Source organism: Rhinoderma darwinii, chromosome 1, assembly GCF_050947455.1.
Source record: "Rhinoderma darwinii isolate aRhiDar2 chromosome 1, aRhiDar2.hap1, whole genome shotgun sequence".
Taxonomy (NCBI): Eukaryota; Metazoa; Chordata; class Amphibia; order Anura; family Rhinodermatidae; genus Rhinoderma; species Rhinoderma darwinii.
The window spans coordinates 617,598,009-617,606,555 of NC_134687.1; positions in this window are offsets into that span (position 1 = coordinate 617,598,009).

Below are 8,547 nucleotides of genomic sequence, written 5' to 3' on the forward strand. Positions count from 1 at the left end.
CAAAATCATACCCCAATTTACACCCCCATCCACACCATTTACACCCCCATCCACACCATTTACACCATTTACATCTCCCAACCCCTCTCCCACCTTTATTTCTTCCCCAGAAACATTCCCCCCACCATCTTCCATCACAATTGAATTTTCCCTTTTTTCACCCCCATTCACACCACATGCGTTTTTGCATGCGTTTTTTCCTGCAGGCGCGTTTTCCTGCCTGCAGGACTCTTTCACCCTTGCTGAGCCAGCCATAATGTCAAAATTTGTTTCCCTGGTTGCTTCCTCCTCCACCGGGCGCAACTTTGCAGGGGAAAGCACCACTCTGGGCACCAACTTGTTCTCCCCCAAGGGGATACACATAGCGCCCGTGCCCAACTGCTTGGGACCGAGCACTACGTTCTTATTTGCCACCAAACTGTCCGGCCTCTCAGCCAGTCTCGCCACCGCACTGCTACCGCCACTAGATCTGGCGGCAGCAGTGCCACTGATCTTCGGAACCTGCCCAGCGGGAGGGCTACACATAATCTCCCCTCCGTCAGACCCCCGATCCACTGCAGGATCAGGAGTGAGCTGACCAGAGGGGTTTGCAATGGCATCCTGTGGGACAGGGAGTACGTCGGGCTTACAAAGGGGTACAAACACAAGACGCTCCTCCATGATTGGAGTCTTACCTGCCTTCTCTGCCTTCCGCCTCCTTCTCCTTTCGGCCTTGCTAGACAGGTCGTCCGACACCGGATCCCCTCCGAATGTGAAATCCCCAAAGTTCACCGGTGGGGACCGCACCTGCCTAGTCCTGGCCGTCAGGAGTCCCCCGGGACCGCCACTGCGTCCGGTCTCCTCCGACTCCGACCACGATTCCCCTGAGCCCTCGGAACTGCTCAGCGACATGAGGACACCCGATGGTCGGTGCCTCGCTCCATCTTGCACTTTCAATTCAGGCTTCACAGCACGCTCCCGCTGTGCACAAGGGAGGCTGCCCTCTGATACCTGGCTGCACTCAGACACCTGTGCCTCACTTCCTCCCTGCTTGATTGAGGCCGACTCAGGGATTAACTCCTCGCTTGCCTCTTGGCCTGCATCTTGGGCCGATTCCTGGGCCGATTCCTGGCCCTGTTCCAATGCTCTTTTCCCCAGAGACTTTTTCCATCTTAACAGTCTCTGGCGAAAACTCCCCGAGGACTGCAAAATCAAGTCCAGCCTGGTCTCCAGGAAGCTTATACGCTCCTTCAGCTCCTTTATCTTCTTTGAAATTGCCGGTCTTTTATTCTTTGAACAGTGATCCGCGCGATACCGTTGATCAGCAAGAGACTGCTTCAGGGCCAGTCTCTCCTCCTCTGAAGCCATGTACAGGCTCGTAACTGCCGTTACCCTTTGCCGGAACTGCTGTTGCGGCTCCCTTGGGGCTAATACCGGCCAGTCCTCGAGCCGGTACTCGAGGTCCTCCATATCCAGGATTTCGCCTATTGCCCCGTGCGACACCACGGAGCACCAGGCAGTCTCTGACATACCCGGCACCTCTCGTCCGCTCTCTCCCTTGTCACTCCTTTCACCGGCGGCATCCACCGCCGCAAGCTTTACTCCCGCAGCGGCTCCCGCCATTGCGCCGGCTGCCGCTGCGGGCCTCTCCGTCCTTCCTCCAGTCCGACTCACTGTGTCCAAGGCAAGTGGAGCCTTCACGTCCCCGCGGCTGTGCTGGCTCAAATCTTCATTGGAGCCGCCGCTCCTCAAGCACATCCTCCCTGACCGTCGTAGCATGCCGGCTGCCTCCTCCATCTTGCGGCCACTCTCCCGCCCGGCTTCGGCGGCCAGTGTGTCCTCCTCCTTACTCACCCCCGACTCCGGGGTCTCTCCCCAGGACCCCACTCCTCCTGGGAAAGGAGTGGGGACCCTGCCTGGAACTCCAGCCGGATCCAGCAAGGGTTTTTCGGCTTACAAAATGTGAAAGCACCTCACACACTGCTCACACACCTCTCCCCTCAGGGAGCAAGCCTGTTCTGACACCAGCACACACAAACTCCTCCTCTTCCCGTGGCTGCTGGCACCAGTCTTGCCCTCCAATGGATCCTCGTTAAAGGATTTAAAGTGTACTCATTCCAATTACAGAGCCTCGAAAGAGTCCTGTATTGTTATTTTTTGTCACTACCTCCCCGGGTCGGGAGTGGGTAATTTGCGCGCCTGCTGCCTTCCTTGGATGTGGTAGCCGTTTCTCAGGCTCCCTCTCCGGAATCGAACCCTGATTCCCCGTTACCCGTGGTCACCATGGTAGGCGCAAAAAGTACCATCGAAAGTTGATAGGGCAGACGTCCGAATGTATCGTCGCCGTCACGGGGACGTGCGATCGGCCCGAGGTTATCTAGAGTCACCAGAACGGCCGGGGAGAGCGTAGGGAGGGCCGGAGCCCGACCCCACCGCCCAAGCCCTCGGATTGGTTTTGGTCCTATAAATGCACGCGTTCCGGGTGGTCAGCGCTCGTCGGCATGTATTAGCTCTAGAATTACCACAGTTATCCAAGTAACGGTTGGAGCGATCAAAGGAACCATAACTGATTTAATGAGCCATTCGCAGTTTCACTGTACCGGCCGTGTGTACTTACACGTGCATGGCTTAATCTTGGAGACAAGCATATGCTACTGGCAGGATCAACCAGGTAGTCCCCCCTTCCATCGAAGTGCTGAGACTACCTTCATTTATTGCGCTCGGGAGGTGGGCGGCCTCGCAGCGCCAGGGGGACAAGACGACTTTCCAAGGCAGCAGAGAAAGTCCAGGACCTTTGCAGAGAAGAGGTCAACCAAGAGCCCCGCGGGAGGTCGCAGCTGGCTGCCAACTTGGTACAGGTACAACCTGGTCACCGCTCGGAAGCGGCCCAGGTCTGCAGCACATGGGTTGGCATAACTGCTTTGACGCGCCCCAGGACAATCCCGGCTACCTGCTCTCACCGACGGCCCAGCTCGAAACCTGCCGAGCAGGAGGACACCTTCAAACAACCGACCCCCCTTCCAAGGCATCGGAAGACAGTCGAGGACACAGGGAAAGAGAGCAACCAAGAGCCCCGTTGTTGGACGCAGATTGGCACTGAGACCGCAACCAGGTTTAGCGACCACATAAATGTAAGTCAACCGGGGGGTTCAATATGCCACTGTGACGCTTCAGGACAGTCCGGGCTACATACTCTCACTGCGGGCCAGCTCTCAACCTGCCGAGGAGGAGGATGCCTTCAAACAACCGACCGAAGACAGTCGAGGACACATGGAAAGAGAGCAACCAAGAGCCCCGTTGTTGGACGCAGATTGGCACTGAGACCGCAACCAGGTTTAGCGACCACATAAATGTAAGTCAACCGGGGGGTTCAATATGCCACTGTGACACTTCAGGACAGTCCGGGCTACATACTCTCACCGCGACCCAGCTCGCAACCTGCCGAGATGGAGGAAGCCTACAAAGACCGGTCGGTCGGTCGGGGCAGCATCGTAAGTCGAGGACCTGTTTAGAGAGAGCCCAACATAGAGCCGAGAAGATGGAGCGCGCTCAGCGTCCCTAACCCTTACCAGTAAGGTATCAAGGACCAGGCTTAGGTAATATGGGACAAAGGCAACGGCAACCTCGACAATCCAGGTTAACTGCTCTCACCGGCGGCCCAGCTCGCAACCTGCCGAGATGGAGGACTCCTACGAAGACCGGTCGGTCGGTCGGGGCAGCATCGTAAGTCGAGGACCTGTTTAGAGAGAGCCCAACATAGAGCCGAGAAGATGGAGCGCGCTCAGTGTCCCTAACCCTTACCAGTAAGGTATCAAGGACCAGGCTTAGGTAATATGGGACAAAGGCAACGGCAACCTCGACAATCCGGGTTAACTGCTCTCACCGGCGGCCCAGCTCGCAACCTGCCGAGATGAAGGATGCCTACGAAGACCGGTCGGTCTTAAGTCGAGGACCTGTTTAGAGAGAGCCCAACATAGAGCCGAGAAGATGGAGCGCGCTCAGCGTCCCTAACCCTTACCAGTAAGGTAACAAGGACCAGGCTTAGGTAATATGGGACAAAGGCAACGGACAACCTCGACAATCCGGGTTAACTGCTCTCTCCGGCGGCCCAGCTCGCAAAGTGCCGAGGAGGACGCCTTTGTCGCCCACGGGGAACCGAGGCCGCTTTCCCGGCGGCTTAGCGGCTCCACATGGGATGGGGCCGCCCCCTCCGGAGAGGGGGGGAGGGAAGCCACCGTGGAGCCGCGTGTGGCTTGCATGCGGGAGCCACGCCGACACTTCCAGCCTCGGGCGAGGCGGAAGACGGCTTTGGACTACTTGCGAGAAACAACCGTGCCCCATGCGCGGGTGCGCCTGGGAGCACCTCGGCTAGAGAGGCCCTTGCGAGCAGCGGACATACGGGGGCGGTCACTGCCTCCCCGTCGTTTAAAGCTTTCTCTCGCGCCTCGGGCTCCGGCGACACCAGCGCACTCTCGGACGCCTTTTAGAGTGATAGAAGCAGCACTGAGCAAACGCACCTCGCGGGAGCGAGAGGTACCGGCGCCCGCCTTAGCAGGACCGCCGGGCTTTTTGGGACACCGGCCGTAGGTGGCCGGGGGCGAAACAGACCCGGACGGTGTGGGAGGAAGACGCGCTCGCCGTAACCGACAGGGCTCCAAAGCACTGCCGAGCGAGTGGTCCCTCCGCCGCCGGGTCGCGGGGAGCCAGATCGATCTGAGGAGTCTTGGACAAATTCCAAAGACTCAAACGGCGCGGGAGCACGTGCTCCTCTCACAGCTTAACGACAGGTGGACGAGGCCGACGAGGACTTCCAGGAGACACCATGAGAGGGCCGGTGCCTATCGCTCACACCCTGGAAGTCACTCTCGGCCACGAACGGTTAGGACTTCCCGCTAGGAAGAACCGTAGGGACTTGGAACACGAAACCAAAATGCCCTCTCACAGGATTTCAGGTGAAGGAGATATTCGCACCCCTAAAAGTGTCACCACCTCAAATACACCGGGGTAAGGTGCCAACTTACCCGGGCTCCTGGAACTGCTGCCCGGCTGAAGCCCAAAATAAAAACCTCATAGGGTTTTTCCTCCAAAACGTCAATGAAGACAGACCTGCCAGCGAGGCCGACGGGGACTTCCAGGAGGCCGGCATGACGTGCCACTACATACCGGTCACACCATGGAAGTCCTTCTCGGGTTGGACCAGGTGCAGCTCCCGCTAGAACGTGCAGCACGTCCTCCTTCACGGTACTCTCGATTGGAGTCGCCAACGTGGCCGAGCTCCTACAACTGCTGGTCGGCCTGGGACTCCAGAAAGAATGTACCAAAGTTCTTTCGTGGAAGTTCAGGTGCAGCGGACCGACCAGCCAATGAGGCCGACGGGGACTTCCAGGAGACACCATGAGAGGGCCGGTGCCTATCGCTCACACCCTGGAAGTCACTCTCGGCCACGAACGGTTAGGACTTCCCGCTAGGAAGAACCGTTGGGACTTGGAACTCAAAACCTAAATGCCCTCTCACAGGATTTCAGGTGAAGGAGATATTCGCACCCCTAAAAGTGTCACCACCTCAAATACACCGGGGTAAGGTGCCAACTTACCCGGGCTCCTGGAACTGCTGCCCGGCTGAAGCCCAAAATAAAAACCTCATAGGGTTTTTCCTCCAAAACGTCAATAAAGACAGACCTGCCAGCGAGGCCGACGGGGACTTCCAGGAGGCCGGCATGACGTGCCACTACATACCGGTCACACCATGGAAGTCCTTCTCGAGTTGGACCAGGTGCAGCTCCCGCTAGAACGTGCAGCACGTCCTCCTTCACGGTACTCTCGATTGGAGTCGCCAACGTGGCCGAGCTCCTACAACTGCTGGTCGGCCTGGGACTCCAGAAAGAATGCACCAAAGTTCTTTCGTGGAAGTTCAGGTGCAGCGGACCGACCAGCCAACGAGGCCGACGGGGACTTCCAGGAGGCCGGCATGACGTGCCACTACATACCAGTCACACCATGGAAGTCCTTCTCGGCCACGAAGGGTTAGGACTTCCCGCTAGGAAGAACCGTTGGGACTTGGAACGCGGAGCAGAAATGCCCTCTCACAGGTTTTCAGGTGAAGGAGATATTCGCTCCCCTAAAAGTGTCACCACCTCAAATACACCGGGGTAAGGTGCCAACTTACCCGGGCTCCTGGAACTGCTGCCCGGCTGAAGCCCAAAATAAAAACCTCATAGGGTTTTTCCTCCAAAACGTCAATGAAGACAGACCTGCGAGCTAGGCCGACGGGGACTTCCAGGAGGCCGGCATGGCGTGCCACTACATACCGGTCACACCATGGAAGTCATTCTCGGGTTGGACCAGGTGCAGCTCCCGCTAGAACGTGCAGCACGTCCTCCTTCACGGTACTCTCGATTGGAGTCGCCAACGTGGCCGAGCTCCTACAACTGCTGGTCGGCCTGGGACTCCAGAAAGAATGCACCAAAGTTCTTTCGTGGAAGTTCAGGTGCAGCGGACCGACCAGCCAACGAGGCCGACGGGGACTTCCAGGAGACACCATGAGAGGGCCGGTGCCTATCGCTCACACCCTGGAAGTCACTCTCGGCCACGAACGGTTAGGACTTCCCGCTAGGAAGAACCGTTGGGACTTGGAACTCAAAACCTAAATGCCCTCTCACAGGATTTCAGGTGAAGGAGATATTCACACCCCTAAAAGTGTCACCACCTCAAATACACCGGGGTAAGGTGCCAAAGTACCCGGGCTCCTGGAACTGCTGCCCGGCTGAGGCCCAAAATAAAAACCTCATAGGGTTTTTCCTCCAAAACGTCAATGAAGACAGACCTGCCAGCGAGGCCGACGGGGACTACCAGGAGGCCGGCATGACGTGCCACTACATACCGGTCACACCATGGAAGTCATTCTCGGGTTGGACCAGGTGCAGCTCCCGCTAGAACGTGCAGCACGTCCTCCTTCAAGGTGTTCGGTTGGAGTCGCCAAGGTGGCCGAGCTCCTGCAACTGCTGGTCGGCCTGGGACTCCAGAAAGAATGCATCAAAGTTCTTTTGTGGAAGTTCAGGTGCAGCGGACCGACCAGCGAGCAAGGCCGACGGGAACTTCCAGGAGGCCAGCATGACGTGCCACTACATACCGGTCACACCATGGAAGTCCTTCTCGGGTTGGACCAGGTGCAGCTCCCGCAAGAACGTGCAGCACGTCCTCCTTCATGGTACTCGGTTGGAGTCACAGAGCTGGCCGAGCTCCTGCAACTGCTGGTCGGCCTGGGACTCCAGAAAGAATGCACCAAAGTTCTTTCATGGAAGTTAAGGTGCAGCGGACCGACCAGCGAACGAGGCCGACGGGGACTTCCAGGAGGCACCGTGAGAGGGCGGGCCGGTACCTATTGCTCAAACCCTGGAAGTCACTCTCGGCCAGGAACGGTTAGGACTTCCCGCTAGGAAGAACCGTTGGGACTTGGAACTCAAAACCTAGATGCCCTCTCACAGGATTTCAGGTGAAGGAGATATTCACACCCCTAAAAGTGTCACCACCTCAAATACACCGGGGTAAGGTGCCAAAGTACCCGGGCTCATGGAACTGCTGCCCGGCTGAGGCCCAAAATAAAAACCTCATAGGGTTTTTTCTCCAAAACGTCAATGAAGACAGACCTGCGAGCGAGGCCGACGGGGACTTCCAGGAGGACGGCAGGAGGTGCCACTACCTACCGGTCACACCATGGAAGTCCTTCTCGGCTTGGAACGGGAGCAGCTCCCGTTTGTACTTCCTCGTTCACGGCTTTCGGTAGGAGTTGCCGAGGTGGCCGAGCTCCTGCAACTGCAGGTCGGCTTGGGACTTCAGAAAATACCATAAAAAAAAAAAAAGTGTTTTTTATTATGAAGGTAAAACACACAGCGGGACCGAGCCGTGAGCCAGGCCGACGGGGACTTCCAGGAGGACGGCAGGAGGTGCCACTACCTACCGGTCACACCATGGAAGTCCTTCTCGGCTTGGAACGGGAGCAGCTCCCGTTTGTACTTCCTCGTTCACGGCTTTCGGTAGGAGTTGCCGAGGTGGCCGAGCTCCTGCAACTGCAGGTCGGCTTGGGACTTCAGAAAATACCATAAAAAAAAAAAGTGTTTTTTATTATGAAGGTAAAACACACAGCGGGACCGAGCCGTGAGCCAGGCCGACGGGGACTTCCAGGAGGACGGCAGGAGGTGCCACTACCTACCGGTCACACCATGGAAGTCCTTCTCGGCTTGGAACGGGAGCAGCTCCCGTTTGTACTTCCTCGTTCACGGCTTTCGGTAGGAGTTGCCGAGGTGGCCTTGCTCGTGCAACTGCAGGTGGGCTTGGGGCTTCAGGAAATAACATAAAAAAAAATAATAATTTTTTATTAAGAAGGTAAAAAAACACCGGACCCGACCAGCGAGCGAGGCCGACGGGGACATCCAGGGCAGCGGCGTGAGAGGGGGGCTTGGTGCCGCTATCGCCGTGGAAGCAGCATTCGGCCTAAGCAGGGAACGCCTCCTGCCCTCCTCTCGTCCTGGAAGTGTTGGACTTGGGAGGCGGAGCAAGTTCTCCCTCTCAC